Here is a 17,384-nt window from a genome sequence, read left to right on the forward strand (position 1 = left end):
CATCCTGACTGTCAAAGTCAACCAGAGGTACTGCCCTCTTATATGGTGCATCCAGAGCAACATGCACTACCCGCATCTCCTCTACCACCAGTAAGACATCCAGTGTCACATTCTCACCAGGATTCAGATCCTCCTCAGTTGGTTCATAGTCAAGCATCACCTCCACCCATGACCTCTGATCCATCACCAGTAACTTCATCCCTTGGATGCATTTCTGCCCTGGTGCCACCTTCTTGGTATCCTCCTCCTCCAGGATCTCCTCTATCTTAAAATGGAGGTCCACCTGTAAATGAATCTCCTCCTAACCATCACAGTCTTAACTCTTTACCCCAATTCACTGAAAAGCAAGAAATGCTGAACCTTCCATTTTCACAACAGAATGGAACAAATCCTGGTGTGTGCCCTCTATCAAAAGGACTTTCACCTCCTCCACCAACACAAGGTCCAGCTTCCCCAATCCCACTTTCTGGATCAGAGCACTCAGATTAGACAACATGTTAGCATTGATCATAGTGTTTTGAACTGAAGAGCTGATGAGGAAAAAAAAAACAAAACCTTAAATCGAATCAACTTTTCAATTAACCTTTGTTTGGGGAAGGAAAAGCACCTCTTGCAGAGATAGCAATAAAACACTTAGGATCTTGTCTCTTAAAGTGATTTTAAACCTTGACTTTAGGATTTATTTCCAGTTTTATACTACAGTGTGGATAAACGGCTCGGTAGCATAGCTGTATTTTTACAACTCTTTTCCTTTAGCATGGCAAATTGACCTGGAGGTGACCTTCTATCATTTGAGTTACCAAAATAAACTTGCATTGTTCCGCTTTCAAAAGTTTTGTTGTTTAGGTTTTTTTCTGTGACATATTTTGTTAACCTGTGTAAAAGGATTAAATTTCAATATGGTTGTAAAATGCTATTTTTTCTGTGAATTTAAGCACATTCACGGTTTTTTTCCTTCTAGTTTTATTGAGACATAATTGATGTATAGCACTGTATATATTTAAGGTGTACAGTGTAATGATTTGGCATCCTGTTTTTTAAAACTATGTTTTACCTCTAATTTCCCAAAGTACAATAAAAATCTTGGAAGTAAAAACCTAGAATATAGTGTAAGGCAGACAGGTAAATGGTAGAGAGTGATTTCACATTTTAGGTACTGAAATGTCGTGGAATAATAAATATATAATGAATTTCGCTTGGATGCCTTATTATTTTTAGGCAGCCCCAGAAGCACCAAAATACATCAAAATTCTAGTTCTATGATGGATTTCTGTTTGTAATGTTGAAAGGCATTACTGGATCATTTGCAAAGATATGACTGAAGTAATTGCTTCTGTAGGCTCCAAGCTGGTGGGGATGCTGTTACTTGTTAATCCTGTCTTTGAGAATGGTTGGAGTCATAATGCTCCACACTGGTTTGTCTTAAGTAATATTACATTATAACACAGTTTAAATGGTGTCATTTAGATGAAGTGTGTGCTACTCTGCTCATTGTCTTAAACTAAATATTTAGGGTTGAATAGACTTTGTTATAATTCCTTGTTTCATGGTAGTTTGCTCCTCTTCTTATGGTTTCTTGTTTATTGGGTTTTAAACTGCAGTCTAAGTGCCATGGAGGAATTTGAATAATATATTAACGATAAGCATTCGTATACTCACCAACTCTCATTTGCCTGGGTTTTATAACTGTGTGATGTGCTTTCCCTCTAACCTGAAATTTAAAAAAAAACTTATTTCTTGTTTATTTCTTTCATTAGTAAAGATTCTAAATTTGGAACATTTTAGCATGAAGTTAAATGAAAACTGCCAGATGCCTTTGTATTAGAGAGGAGAAAGGTAAATTATATGAATGAATATGACTAAGTTATATGAATTTCATGACTTTATAAGGTGCCTTTAAAATTAATTTTTGCATTATAGGGACTTGTTATGTTTCTGTTAAGGTGATGACTTATACTTTGTACACAGTTCGTATATATAAATTGATGTTCTTGGGGTATTATCATGTGTGATTTGAATAAACTCTCATGAAGTTCTTCCCCCATTAATGGTGTGTGTGTGTGTTAGTTGCTCAGTTGTGTCCAACTCTTTGTGATCTATGGACTGTAGCCTGGCAGGATCCTCTGTCCATGGGATTTCCCAGACAAGAATACTGCAGTGGGTAGCCATTTCCTTCTCCAGATTTATTATATAGTTTATATAAATTTGAAACATATTTCTTTTTGGCAAAGGATGGACTTATTGCTAATTTATCATTTTATTCTGTTGGATACAGGCAAAACAAATTCTCATTTTGGCTGATCAGATGCCAACACATCTCTGAGCTTAAAGCTGAAATTAGAAATAATATAAATGACCATTTTAACCTTGACGAGCCTGAAATAACTAACACTTTCTTTTTAAAGCAAGTGGTTTTTTACACCTGGCAACTTGAGAGTCCAGTGTTAATACAATACTTCTAGTGAGAAAGCTTTGCTATTAGGAGACTGAGGTAGTGTGAAATAGTGATGGTAAATGCTTCTGTCATAGTATTGTAGGTACTTGGACTGGTAGAAACTTGATTCCCTTTTTTGCCCAAGTTTAGAAAGTGTTAAAATATTTCTCTTAAGATACAATACCATTCTTTGTTTCCTGTAGTAAGAAAACAGTCAAATTCACTAAAGTCTTCTCAACTATCTATGAGGAGCTCTCCTGCTTTTATTGAAATTCACAATGGTTGAATATGGTATGAAACCACCTAATGTATTGGACAAAAAAAAGAAAAAAATCAGTTTCATGATAAAATGCCCACATGTTAAAAGAGGTAGACTTAAAAATTATTTTTTGTCAGGGTTAGAAGTATATGTTATGCAGCAAAGCAGATCAGGTGAATATGTTGTAGGAGACAAAAATTTCAAATGGTATCAGGTGTGAACTCATCCAGTTGTTTGAAGTGGGTAGAAAGATAAAATTAATGTGTATTTATCTATGGAAAAAAATAATGTGAATCCCACTTTATATCAGAGAATACTTTGAAGCTGGAATAGGCATATGTCTAAATTATATGTATGTACAATGCATTCTATTACTCTGAAGATGCTGAAATGGCAGTTTAATTCTTAAAAACAATAAAATGGATGCATTAATACTAAAAAATCATATCTATAAAAATAAATGTCAGTAAAAGGGAAAATGAAGGTCAAATAAATAGTAAAATAAAGCCCTAGTTAAAGTTGGAACCCTCCAAAATTGAACGGGAAAATCCTGCACAATGGTTAATGATGGATGAAACATATTTAAAGCAAAGAGACAAGATAAAAACATGGACATTTCAGAGAGTCTAAGTTGAATGCTGAGCAAAAATTCTGTGAGTTCTCATAAAATGGCCACCCCCTAATGTAGGGTAGTGATTCCTGATTCTGACAGCTGGAGAGAATCTCCTGGAGGATCAGCTAAAAATAGCAGCCTTTACCTTACTCCCATGGGATTCTGGTTCAATATGTTCAGGGCATGGATGGGGCTTAGTAATATGTTCTTTCAGCAAGTATCGATTTGGAAGCTGCTGCCTGACAGATGTAGTCACTGGTCACTAGTCTCTGTTCTCTCGGCGGCCAGGGCAACCACTGGAGGATGAGCTCAGCCCTCAGAGGCTTCCACACTGCACTTCAGGGCCAATTCCTTTTTCATGACAGCATACGACTGGACTCCTGGTGGATCCCCCAAACTCATGGCCTACCCTTCTTGCTTCATTCCCTCTATTGTAGCCACACAGGCTTTTCGTGATAAAATCCTCAGACCCACAAGCTGATTCCTGCCTCTGCAGTTTGCACTCATGGTTTTTTTCTGCCAAGACCATCTTCAGATGGCTGACTTTCTTACTCATGTTCCTGTTGAAATGCCTTCATTGCTACTCCCCGAGAAACAGCACCCCTCCTCTCCCAGCTCTCTCTCCATACCTCCTCACCCCACTTTGTTTTTCTTCATGGCACTATCACTAATTATCTAATTAACTGTTTTCTTATTTTTGTTTCCTCCATGAGAATATCATCTTCCAGACAGGTGGGTCTTTGTCCCGGTCCATCAGAGAAAGACAAAGAGTGATATATAATTGTAAAACTATTTAATTTTTGTTTCCTGCTTTTTTACATTTTATTTTGTCCCAGGTGAAAATTGGGGCCATCTCATGACTTTTCTCTGTGCTCTTAGGTGATAGAAAGCCCTATGGTCAGTAAGTAAAATGTCCAGTCTAATGTGATGATCAGACTTTGGAACTGATTTAAGAGCCAGGCCTTTCCCCACTGCGGCTGGTGGAAAACTAACAGTTGGGGGAGAAAGTTATGGTCAACTTCTTGCCTTATCCACATTTGCTTTCACTTCTTCTCCCCTATTTCACTAAGTAGAGGACTTGGTTCTCCCCAGTTGAAGTACAAACGGATTGGCAAAGCACAGGTGAGGGAAGTAAAAAAACCTCTTACTTGATTGGTACTTACTTGATTGGCATTGAACCTGAGTTAGTGCTTTACGGGCGTGACTACAGGTTTTAAGAATTGATTCTTTCTTTTCACAGGCACTTTGGTAAGAATGGCTCATGTAGCTCCAGATCTCTCGCTGTAGTTCCCTTGATGAAGATGAGTGCATCTCTTTTCCAGTTAGTTCTTATTTCTTCAGCGCCTGAGAATTCCTGCAGCTTCTCTCCTGTGTTCATCCCTCCAGGTAGTCCCCCAGGACAGGACAGAAGTGCACCTCAGCACTAGCTGCCCCCTAGCCAGGGGCAATGTCTGGCCCATGAGAGGTACTTTCTCTTTCCTAAGAAACTTGGGCAGTGCTGACCAGTCCCAGTCTTGCCAGCTCCCTCTTCCTCAGCTGTCAGAGAAGTTAGTCAGCCTGTCTTCTGCAGCTTAGATTTTCCAGACAACAGTCTAGAGTGTCCTTAATGCTTCAGAGAACACATATGTTGCTATCCCAAGGGTGTCATTAAAGTGTCTCTCTCCTGGGAGGTGATGTAGGAGGCATCTTTCATCCCTCCTTGCAAGCAGAGAGGAGGGGGTGGGACTCACAGCAGAGCAAAAGCCTGTGCCAAACTATGTTCTGATTGGTCAGTGCCCAGGCTATAGTGTTTGTTAAATATTTTATTATTATTATTACTCTGGATCCAGATATTCTTGATTTTCATATGGCTCAGAAACCATAGCTTGGAAAAGGCAGCATGTTGTATTATGTCTACAAAACTAAGGAAAGTGAAGAAGTAGGTAATTAATTGGGCAATTTAGGAAAAAAAGCCTCAGGAATTGGAATTTTCCTGGCATAGTTTTTTTCTGAGTCATTCTGAAAAGTGCCAGGTTTTGGCACATCTCGTAATTCCAACAGCATTATGTTGAATAAAATAATACATTTTTTTTCTTTAAAACATAGTCAATGGATATATTTCATTTCCAAAAGGAAGAACTCAATTATGTTTTAAGCATCTTTCAAGGTCAGACCCAGTAAAAATGTGATATAAATGGACTTCCTATTTGGCAGGAAAAGTGGAGATACAGAACCCTTTTTCAAACTCTGATGAGTGAAACTTTTTTTTCATCATGTCAACATGTCATCATGGAAAGAGATGGATTGCTTAATTCATTGACCATCACTTGTTGTGTTTTAGCTTTTTTCCCTAATATTCGACTTGGATTTTATTTATTTATTTATTTATTTATTTATTTATTTATTTATTTCCATTTATTTTTATTAGTTGGAGGCTAATTACTTTACATCATTACAGTAGTTTTTGTTATACATTGAAATGAATTAGCCATGGATTTACATGTATTCCCCATCCCAGTCCCCCCTCCCACCTCCCTCTCCACCCGATCCCTCTGGGTCTTCCCAGTGCACCAGGCCCGAGCACTTGTCTCATGTACCCAACCTGGGCTGGTTATCTGTTTCACCCTAGATAATATACATGTTTCAATGCTGTTCTCTTGAAACATCCCACCCTCGCCTTCTCCCAGAGTCCACAAGTCTGTTCTATACATCTGAGTCTCTTTTTCTGTTTTGCATATAGGGTTATCGTTACCATCTTTCTAAATTCCATATATATGTGTTAGTATACTGTAATGGTCTTTATCTTTCTGGCTTACTTCGCTCGACTTGGATTTTATGTTTGGTTTATGCGTTCTGTAGATTGATTGCAAAACTGCCTTCACTTCTACAATGCTTTCTATACATACATCCTTTTCATGTTTCCTCACAGTTCATCTCATCAAGAGATTGAGTTAATTTTCTCGTCTCCTTGATTATGGGATGGCCTTGTGTTTACTCTGGCCAGCAGAATATGGTAGAAGTGGCAATTCTGATCCTAGAGACCTTGTGTCCTTCTGCTGTCTCTCAGATCTCTGTCACCATGAGAACAAACTTGGCTTACCTTGCTGGAAGAGGAGAGAACACGTTAAGGAGAACTGATTCCCATTCAAAGTCATGGCAGACCATCCTAAAGGCAGCCAGACTCAAAACATGTGAGTGTGTCACCCAGATTAGCTGAGCTACCAACCCAGCCCACACTTGACTGCAGACCCACTCAGGAGCTCATCTGAGAGCAGAGGAACCACCCAGATTCCCTGCAGTTTTGCGAGCAATAATATAAGTGGCTATTGGTTTAAGTCTCAGAGTTTTGGAATGTTTTGTTGCACAGTGATAGCTAACTGGCCATTTTTGCCCTCACTTTCCCACTGTGGTCAGAGAATTACTGTCCAGTTTTACAAGTAAAATTTGCTCTCATGTAAGGTATTTTTGCTTCCCTGGTGGCTCAGTGGTAGAGTCTGCCTGCCAATGCAGGAGACACAGGAGATGTGGGTTCGATCCCTGGGTCAGGAAGATCCCCTGGAGGAGGAAATGCAACCCACTCCAGTATTCTTGCCTGGAAAATCCCATGGACAGAGGAGCCTGGCAGCTACAGTCCATGGAGTCACAAAAGAGTCAGACATGACTTAGTGACTAAACAACAGTAGAGGTATTTTTAAAAACACGAATTACAAATATCTGATGTTAAGAGAGAGTTCACTTTTGGAAGGGTTTAATATGCTAAATTCTTTCTTCAGGTTTTGTCATCTTCACAATTCATTTCCTAGTTTTCTCATTAATATCCAAGTTATAAGGATGATTAACCTTCAATAAGCTGTGCAGTAACATTGAACAAATTGTAGAGGATACAGCTTAAGCAGATATTACATATACTGCTGGTGTGACTAAAGACTGTATGCCAAGTCTTGTGCTTATCAGCATGAATCTTGATTCCAGATTTTCTCTCCTGAATTGGTGCCTTGGGATCTTCTGTCATGGGACCGTGTGTGCAACAGCTGAGCCATGGTGGCTGCTCTTACCGTGATGATTTTGCTCTGCTTTATGGCCAACAGCTCTGTTTTCAGGGAATATAGAGCGTCCTAGTCACCAGGGTGCATATCCTTTATCTGTGCATCTCAGGAGGCTCAAGTTAGCATGGGCTTCCTCGGAGAGAACTCCTTTTAACCCCATCCTTTCATGGTTCCCAACAATCTGAAGTGGTTTTTTATTTATTTCTATAATTTTACTGCTTAAAAAAAGTTTTTTTGGCTGTTCTGGGTCTTTGTCGGTACGTGAGGGCTTTTCTTTAGTTGTGACAAGTGGGGGCTGCTCTCAGACTTCTTGCGGTTCTCAGACTTCTTGTGGTGCTCAGACTTCTCATTGTGGTGGCTTCTCTTGTTACAGAGCATGGGCTCTAGAGCGTGAGCTTAATATTTGTGGCTCCCAGGGTTAGTTACTCTGCAGCATGTGGGATCCTTTCAGATCAGGGATCAAACTCGTGTCTCCTGCATTGACAGACGGATTCTTTACCACAGAGTCACCAGGGAAGCCTGGCTTTTTATTCCTATTTTTAAATTTTCCTATATTATGTTTTTAGACTTTTATTTTCATGTGGACCATTTGTTTTTTTTTAGTCTTTATTGAATTTGTTACAATATTGCTACTGTTTTATGTTTTGGTGTTTTGGCCATGAGGCATGTGGAATCTTAGTTCCCCGATCAGGGATCAAACCCATAACTCCTGTACTGGAAGGTGAAGTCTTTACTACTGAACCTCCAGGGAAGTCTCTGAAGTGGCTTTTAAAATTGATGTCCTAAAACTTCCTTTTCCCTGTTTAGTCCAGATTACCTGGCCCCCCTACTGCCGTGAGTTGCAGTCACATGAGAGCAAGATATTAGCCCTCAGCTCTGCATAAGCCCCGATGTCTTTCGGCAAGATTGACATCACTTTGGATACCACCTGGCTGCATTTTAGACAGCAAGAGGCACTTGAACAAACATCTGTTTTAGGGACAGATGTCTGCATAATCTTGGGTTTTCAGTTTCGAATATACTTAAAAAAGTATTTTTTAAATACATTTATTTTTTTATTAGGGAGAAAGAAAGCATTAGTCACTCAGTCGTGTCTGACTCTTTGCAACCCTGTGGACTGTAGCCCATCAGGCTCCTCTGTCCATGGGATTCTCCAGGCAAGAATACTGGAGTGGGTTGCCATTTCCTTCTCCAGGGGATCTTCCTGACCCAGGGATTGAACCCAGTCTCCCACATTGCAGGCAGATTCTTTACCATCTGAGCCATCAGGGAAAGATAGTTTATTACGGAAACTAGCCTTATTTTTTTAAATGTTTTAATTTAAAAAGTGACACATGCTCATTATTTAATAGTTACACAATATAGGAAAGGATAAATAAAAATAAGAATTATCTGTAGTTCTATAAGTAATTTTTTGTATGTATTCCATATGTATTTATATGGTATTTTGTTACAAAAGTTTTAAGTTTCCACTTTTTCTCTCTTCTATTAATGATTCACATTAAATTTGTTAGCATCAACTTTGTTTTATCTTTTAAAACCACATGAGTTATTTGCATTATAACATATCATAATTTGATATGTTTTAGTTAGTGCTTAATATACATACATTACTTAGGTTCTTAATGTAATATATATGTATGGTTGCTTAAAACTGAAAACATTAACTCTCGTTTACTCCACACTTTGCCTTTGTTTTATTGACGTCACCAAATCTGGTTCTCTCTTGAGGGTAAAGACAGAATGTATACACCAGTCCATATGTATTTGTAGAGGAGAAAGGAGCAGAGTAGCAGTCTACTCCAGAACAGGTGCTTTGAGAAAGAGCATCTACTTCAGTCAATATAATCATCATTAGGTGTATTTTATCACAAGTAAATGACTTTACCTTGGTGTCCATTCCTATTCTCTTTTTCTTTCCCAGCGCTGTTGACTCTGAGAGGGGCTGACCATGCACTAGGCCAAGGAGGAGAGAGAGGGTGCCACATACTGTTCTATGAAAAGTAGCTGATGAAAATAAAGCTACATTTGCTACTTTTAAAAAGTCTGTAAGTCTATAATTTCATACAAGTAAGCGTTTTGATTTACTTTGCCCACTAAGTTTCACTTTGTGCTTTGAAATATTAGCTACTCATAGCTGTTCACAACTGTTATCTGGCTTACTCCCCTTGGGTATAATCCAGGCACCTCAGCCCCGCAGGCATCCATCCCTGCATGGTCACCTCCACTCAGCAGACTCCTTGTGGAGTGTTTCCTCTCTTGATGAATCGTTCCCTTAGCCAACTCAGCATATAGCCTGGAACGCTAATGATCATCCTCTAGTCCTCCACGGCTCCTCTCTCACTTGCTCGTATTCCATTGGTAACCATGGTCTGTAGATGCTATTTTTATGCTTCTCTTGCAGCTATGCCATCAGATCCATCGCCTATACCATAGTGCATGCATTCGTTGCTTCTCTGAGGACTGCCGGAAGTGCCTTCTTAATGCTTCCCCTGTTTCTGATCTCACCATGCCTCACTCATCCAGAACAGCTGCCAAGGAAGCCCTCTAACATGTAAGTCTGTTTATGGACACTAACATACAGCTCTAGAATTTGGGATAAAGTCAAATTCCTTTGCTTAGTGCAGAAAGGCCTTTGTATCTGACTTGTCTCCTTTTCTGACCTCATTTCCCACCACTTACCCACGGTTATCCCTTTCTCCAGTTGTAAAAAAAAAAAAAAGTTCCCTCCTCCATGTCTTCTTATACACATTTCTCTCTGCCAGATATTTCTTTACTTGTTTTCTCCCCATCCACTTTTCCTTGTCTTTTCTTTTTTAAATTACATTCTTCAAGCTTCAACATAAACATCGCTTCTTTCTAAAACCTTTCCCCAACCAAGTACATGATTTTGATGTTTCTACACTGTGATTACTATACCTTTTGTATGATTACATCATCTTATCACACTGTATTTTCATTGTTTGTTTACATGCATTTCCAGTCCACTAGACTAGTGAGTCTCAAAGTGTGATCCTCTGACCAGTAACATCAGCTTTGCTTTGGAGTTTGTTAGAAATGCAAATTTTCAGTCATCACCCAAGATCAGAAACTCCATGGGTGAGCCCAGCAATCTGTTTTGGGGAAAAATAATTTAATATCTTATGATAGGGGAAGACTGGCTGGCCATAGTAGCATGCTGAGAAACATGGAAATTATTTAGAAGATGCATGACTACTGACAAATACTGTCTTCCATGCCAACTTTTCTTAAAGTGACTGGCAACCTCAAGGAAGTCCAGAGTGCCACAAAGCATCTCAACACTTGTTTTAATTTGCGGCTATAACAAACTACCACACATTTTCTGGCTTTAAACAACAAAGTCTGAATTCCTGCTGGAGGCACCAGAGGAGAATCCATTTCCTCAGTTTTTCTAGATTTCAAAGCTACATGCATTCCTTGGCTTGTAACCTCTTCCTCCATCTTCAAAGCTAGAAATGGCTGACTAAATCTTCTTGATGATGCCATCTCTCTGCTTCTAATCTTCTGCCTTCCACTTTTCTTTTTTTTTATTGTATGTTTTCTTACTTAATACATTCAGAGACATATAAATTAGCTATTTATTAAAAATGTTACTCTCAACTGTGTTAACTCATGTGGTTCAAGAGAATACTGTATATACACAACCTGATTTGCTGTAACAATTTTCAGAAGCTATACAAATCTTTAGTAACAAATCAACTTAAACTTTTTTGGAAATAATTTCTACTAAAGATTCATAATTAGCATAGTCCTTCAATGACTGTACAAGTTCATCCAGTAGGTACTCTCCTTGCATAAAAGTTTCAAGATCATGAAGTGACTTGTTTATTCTGTGATCTGTGACCCGGTTCTGTGGAAAATTATATGTTCTTATTTTCTCTGACCTTCCTTTTGTGCCAATCTGAATCTTCCTAGCATTGTATCGTTTACTTGTTTCTTCTTCTAGCTGCAGGCTGTACAGTTTTGCACGTAACTTTTTCATAGCCATCTCTTTATTTTTCAGTTGAGATCTTTCTTGTTGGCATTCGGAAACAATACCCGTTGGGAGATGAACGATCCGGACAGCACTGTCCGTGGTGTTCACATGCTGCCCCCCAGCTCCACTGGCTCGCTTAGTATCAATCCTCAAATCCTTAGGATTAATCACCAGGTTAATCTCGGTGGGCTGGGGTAAGATGGCCACAGTCATGGTGCTGGTGTGGATGCGGCCTTGCTTCTCTGTCCTGGGCACTCTCTGGACTCTGTGCACACCTCCTTCAAACTTCATGTGCTTATAGGCTTCTGAACCCCCAATGCTGGCGGACGCATGTCTAAGGCCACCTATTTCACTTGGAAAATATTCCAGGGTTTCAAAATGCCATCTTTTAAATGCAGCATACTGCTGATACATATCAAATATCTCTGAGGTTCCTTAAGTCCCCATTTTCATCTTACAAAATATACCTCCTCTTTCCTCTATCTGACGGACAACAGGCAGCCTGGCACTTGAGGAAGGTCCGCAGAGGTCCGCTGTGGGCAAACAGCTCCTCCAGGGGCAGCTTAGGTGTCGGCGGCCCGGGACAATATCCCAGCGGGCCCAAAAGCCCCGAAAAACATTCCAAAGTAACGGGGAGCGCGTAACTACAGCCAGTCCACCATGTCAGACAAGACCCGGAAGTCTCCACTTTTCTGTTTAAGGACCTGTGTGATTATGTTGGGCTCAGCTGCATAATTCAAGCTGATCTCCTTGTTTTCGGGTCAGCTGATTAGCAACCTTAATTCCATCTTGCTATGTAACATAACGTGTTCAGAGATTCTAGGGGTCAGGAAATGGACATTTTGGGGGCAGAGGCATTATTCTGCCTACCGTGATATTTGTGCTTGACTTTTCGAGATTTAAGTAAAATCAATATTGCCTTTTACCTTAATGTGGGCTCTTTGGAGAAATCTAGGATGTCCTTTTTTTACTGGCATTTCTTGTAAAGAAAGTGGTTTTGAACATTCTGTGATGCTTAGAACATTTTATGACGAGAACCCCCCTCCCCACCATGATTTATAGTTGTAAAATATGAACTTCACTCAAGATTAACTAGAAAAACATGCCCTAGATGGCAACTAGAGACCATGTGATCTATGAACATCAGTATATCAATATGTTAAAAAGGAAATCAGATTCAAATATTTTAAAAAGAAGAGTAATGGGTTACAAAATAATCTATCTTTGAAGAAGGGGCAGACAAATGCTTTTTAACATTTTTCTCAAGAGCCTGCTTTTAGCTCAAATTTGCCAAGTCTTTTTCTTTTCCCATCTGAAGATAGATGGGTCCACAGAACCCCTGCAGACACATTGTAGGCGGCTCTGTCTTCCAGGGACTTGGCAGAAGGTATTATAGGACTCATTTATACTGCAGAATAGTTATAACCTTCATGACTTTCACTTGGACAGATCTGTGCACTAGCAAATAGTGATAGAAATGGGGCACTGGAAATGCATGTGATGGAGGGTGTGAACTTTCAATATTGAACTTTGATGAGTTACTATTTGGAAACTGAGACTACTTTTCAAATATATCACCTCTGACATAAGGGTGGGGCCAGTTCGGCATGGGCCAGTTTGGACCAGCATCGGGCAGTACAGAAATTTATTTGTGGACGGTGCTCCAGTAACATGATGAGAGAGGACTGTATTGCAGAAGCAAATGGGAAGTGTTTTCATCAATTTCCTAGTGAGAAAGGATTGGCAGTTAAAGCAGAATCCCTTTGAACCTCTGTGTGACTATTCACATCCAATAGTTATAGTTGCTTATTTATATAATATGATTAACTATTAACCAAGCTAAGTTTATCCTGTACTGTGAGTTTAATACTTAATGTTTAACATCTTAGCAAATCCTGAGTTGAAACCTCCGCCCCAATACTGTTACAAGAACAATGTGTACTAGGTAGGACCCACCCATGTTTCTAGTCACCACCCTACATGAAAATGGGAAGGCCTGGGAAACAGCACTCTAAGCCATTGAAATCATCCAGAACAAAATTTCCTTCAGTTTAAGTATGGTGGACATACCAAGGATTATAATTCTTTAATCAACAGAAGAGAAGTTGTAAGAAAATTACCTGGGCAATCTAAGTATAAAGCCACCAATTTTTTGCTCATATGTCTTTTATTCTAGGACAGTATGTTGTTTTGTTCTGATCTTGGATAACATTTTGGCTTTGCTTTGCATGTATTGTTAGAACCAGATGCAATCAGCAAGACCATTAGAATTGCAAACATTTAGGAGTCACAGTTATGGATTGACTCCAGAAGTGGAATGCATCTATAGTAACGTACCCAAAAACTACCTGGCTACCTAAGAGGTGCTGCCTGGAGTTATACCCTTGGGACACCTGATTATTCAGGAACATGGACCAGGGGAGTGGTAGAGGAGGACACTGATATTCCACATTCCTGTGTCCTTTTTTCAAGGGGATTTGTAGGATGTGTTGTCTTTCAACAGTCTGGCTTTCATCCCCTTTTTTTCATGACCCTGCCTTAGAGAAGTTCACACTTCTAAGAAATGACTTTGATCCCTCCCAGGCTCCAAATGGAAACTTTTCAAGGCCATATTTACTATGAGGATATTTATCATGGAAGTTAAGTAACTTACACTTTAATTCAAGTGTCCTCTCGGCATTGAGAATAGGTTATTTTCTCTAGGAGGCCTGGGCAGTTTCCTGTTTTAAAGAAATTGAAAAGAAATATATTGCTTTTAGCCGCCCCAAAATCAATAGAGTTTCAAATATAGATGGGACCAAGTTTCTTGTGCTTCTTAGGAGGGCTGAAGGATGGTGCTGACCCAAAGCCCTGAGTGATCATAATACTTAGACGGAAGCCATTGAATGATTGTGGCACATGTCTTGCCATTCCAGACTCAGGTGATCAACCCTCATACACACCACAATAATGATGGCCTCCCATCCAACCATCTTTAGAAACTTCCTTACAGGATATATTTAGGATCAGACCATTTAAACATATATTCCTTTTTCTTTACCTTAGGAAAAAAAAATAGAGCCTCAGGGCATTGCCAGTCAGTGCTGTTTTGAATGGAATAACATGTATGATAACTAAATCTAGCCATAAGTTATTAAGTCCTTGATAGCAGCGTACCACTGTTTTTTTTTATCTTCCTATCTCCCTCAGCATCTAGTGGTGGCTTATACAGAAGGCTAGCTCAGTATATGCCTGTTAAATAAGTGAATCAAAAATTTTATATACCAGTGCTACAAAGAATGTCGACTTGTTTTTGGACTTAACATGTAGATGCTTCATGCTGGGAGAAGGACCTTGGCTCTTTTGTATAGTTTCTTTTTCTCTGCTGCAATTGCTTTTTATGTCGTTGAATTCTCTGAGCATATTTATTTACAGTGTTTGTCTGGGAACTCTAACATCCTCCCTTGTTATTCTCTTTCTATTTATTTTTTCCCGCTGCTTTTAATTCATGTTGTCTTGTCTCTGGCCTATCTACTTTTGTTTGCATTTTAAACATTGTATTTGAAAAATTGTTTGTGGAAATACTTTGACGCCCAAGATGATGCTATTTTCCTCCAGAGAAGATTCCTACTTGTTTCTGCCAGATGCTCAGAGGCACTAGCAGTTTTGATCACCTCTGTCCAATTTCAGGGCTTGAGGGGATTAGAAGATGACCTGCAGTTCCCAATGTAGTCCATGTACTTTCAGATCACATGAATTTTAGGGTGCAGACCTTTGAAGATCCAACCCTAAGTGAGGAAGAATGACTAATGCCCCCCCTGCCTGCCCTGACTTTCTTGGTGGATCCCAGATACCAGCATCTGTTCCTTTGGTTCCACCAGGTTGACTGAATTCTTACTTAGCTCTCAGCCCCCACTTGTCCCCTCCAGGACCATCAAACATTCCCAGGAATAGAGACTCTACCCACAGGTTTCATTTCTCAGGGTATCCATTCTCCCCTGGATCCTGTCCAGGTCTACTTTGTTAACATTATGAGGCCTTTGGGCAGACTGAAAAAATCTTTTGTTATATTTTTCTGGTGGTTCTTAGTGGGAGAGTGTATCCAGATTACCTGATCTGTTATCAGAAGCAGAAGTCCATCCATTTTATTTTTGCTTACTTTTATGTCTTTAAAAAATCCTTTACTTTTTGGTAATTTTATTTCTTGGTTTTTTTTTTTTTTTTGGTGACTATTCTGATAATTAGAAATGAAATGTTTATATATTTGTTTCGGTGGCTAGCTTTTTTAAAAAAAGTATTATTTCTTTATTTTTGGCTATGCTGGGTCTTTGTTGCTGTGCACAGGCTTTCTCTAGTTGCAACAAGCAGGAGCTACTCCCTAGTTCTGGGGCACAGGCTTCTCATTGCAGTGGCTTCTTTCGTTGTGGAGCATGGGCTCTAGAGCATGTGGACTTCAGCAGTTGCAGGACAAGGGCTCAGTAGTCGTGACTCCCAGGGTCTAGAGCACAGGCTCAGTACTTGTGGCATGTGGCTTAGTTGCCCTGCAGCAAGTAGGGAAGATGGGGTCTTCCCAGACCAAGGATCCAACCTGTATCTCCTGCATTGGCAAATGGATTCTTTACCACTGGACAAACAGGGAAGCCCTGGTGGCTAGCTTTATAATGTCATTAATGCTTTTACTCCTCTCATTTTTTAGAAACTATCTATTAATCTTTTAAACTATCTATGAATAATAGATAACAGTAATAGATAATAATAATCTATTAAACTATTAATCTTTGAGAAATGATACAATTAGTATACTTCCTTCTCACCTCACTCTACGACTTGATTTGAGTTAATTGTATCATACTTATTAGTATTTATCATGATACTGTTAAATGTATTTCTGTTATTTAATTTTTCAGTTTAAAACCATAGCATTTGGTATACAGCTCTTGAAAAGGTCAAAATAGGGACATCTCTGGTGACCCCATGGTTAGGGCTCTGTGCCTCCACTGCAGGGATACAGGTTTGATCCCTGATTGGGAAATTAAGATCTCAAAGGCAGCACAGCACAGCCAAAAAAAGGGAGATGGTAGAATATAAGTAATATGTATATAGAATGAAAGAAAAAGAATAGATTGGGAAAATGCTTTAAAGTAAAATATTACTTAAATGGCCAAATACATTTAATTCTCATAATGTGATAATGGATCTATCTATCTACTTCTACTTTTAGTTCTGTCAATTTTTAGTTGACATATTTTGAAGCTATGTTATTGGGTTCATATGGCTATAGACTTTTAATATCTTCCTGGTTCATTAAACCCTTTCTTCCTTTATTGTAAAAAAATCTTTCTTAATCTCAAATATTGCTTTTTGCTTTAAAATCTATCTTTCTGATATTAGTATGGCAGAACTAACTTTCTTTTGGTTATTGTGTGCATAGTATATCTTTTTAAAATAATTATAATTTCAAACTTTATGTGTCCTTATATTCAGGATGTTTCTCTTATAGGTATATACTTGATATTTGATATTTTAATCCTCTAAGACCAATTACATTGAATACAATTGCTGAAATGTTTGAGTTTATATTCTCCCATATTACTATCTGGTTTCTAATGATCTACCTGTTCTATGATACTTTGTCCTCCTTTCTTAACTTCCTTCAGGCAATCAGTATTTTTCTATCATTCAGTTTCTCCCCTTGATTATCTTGTTAGTTGCATATCTTTTTGCTAATCTTGTAATGGTTTCTCTAGAGACTATGGCATGCTTTGATTTATTAGTTTAACATAAATTTTTACTTCTACTTCTCTGACAATGCTCAATCTTAGAGGAGTTGAACTTTATTTCTCCCTTTTCTGCCTTTTGAGATATTACTGTCATGTAATTTAATCATACATTTTAAACTCCACAAGAAAATCTTTCTGTCATTTTATATATTTAGTACTCATTTATTTGCCTTCATATTTACCTCTTTGTTGTTCTTCATTCCTTTCTGTGTTTCCATGTTTCTCTCTGAGGTTATTTTCCTTCTTTCAGAAAAAGTATTTTTAGTATTCTCATACTGCAGGGCTGCTGGTGATGAA

At 38.8% G+C, this 17,384-nt stretch overlaps 1 pseudogene; it reads right to left on the reverse strand.

The window, feature by feature from the left end:
* Positions 1-10,939: 10,939 nt before the first annotated feature.
* On the reverse strand, positions 10,940-11,754 carry LOC110139345 (peptide chain release factor 1-like, mitochondrial pseudogene; annotated as a pseudogene).
* Positions 11,755-17,384: the final 5,630 nt, after the last annotated feature.

The sequence above is a fragment of the Odocoileus virginianus genome, unplaced genomic scaffold (assembly GCF_023699985.2).
Source record: "Odocoileus virginianus isolate 20LAN1187 ecotype Illinois unplaced genomic scaffold, Ovbor_1.2 Unplaced_Scaffold_4, whole genome shotgun sequence".
In the NCBI taxonomy this organism is placed as follows: Eukaryota; Metazoa; Chordata; class Mammalia; order Artiodactyla; family Cervidae; genus Odocoileus; species Odocoileus virginianus.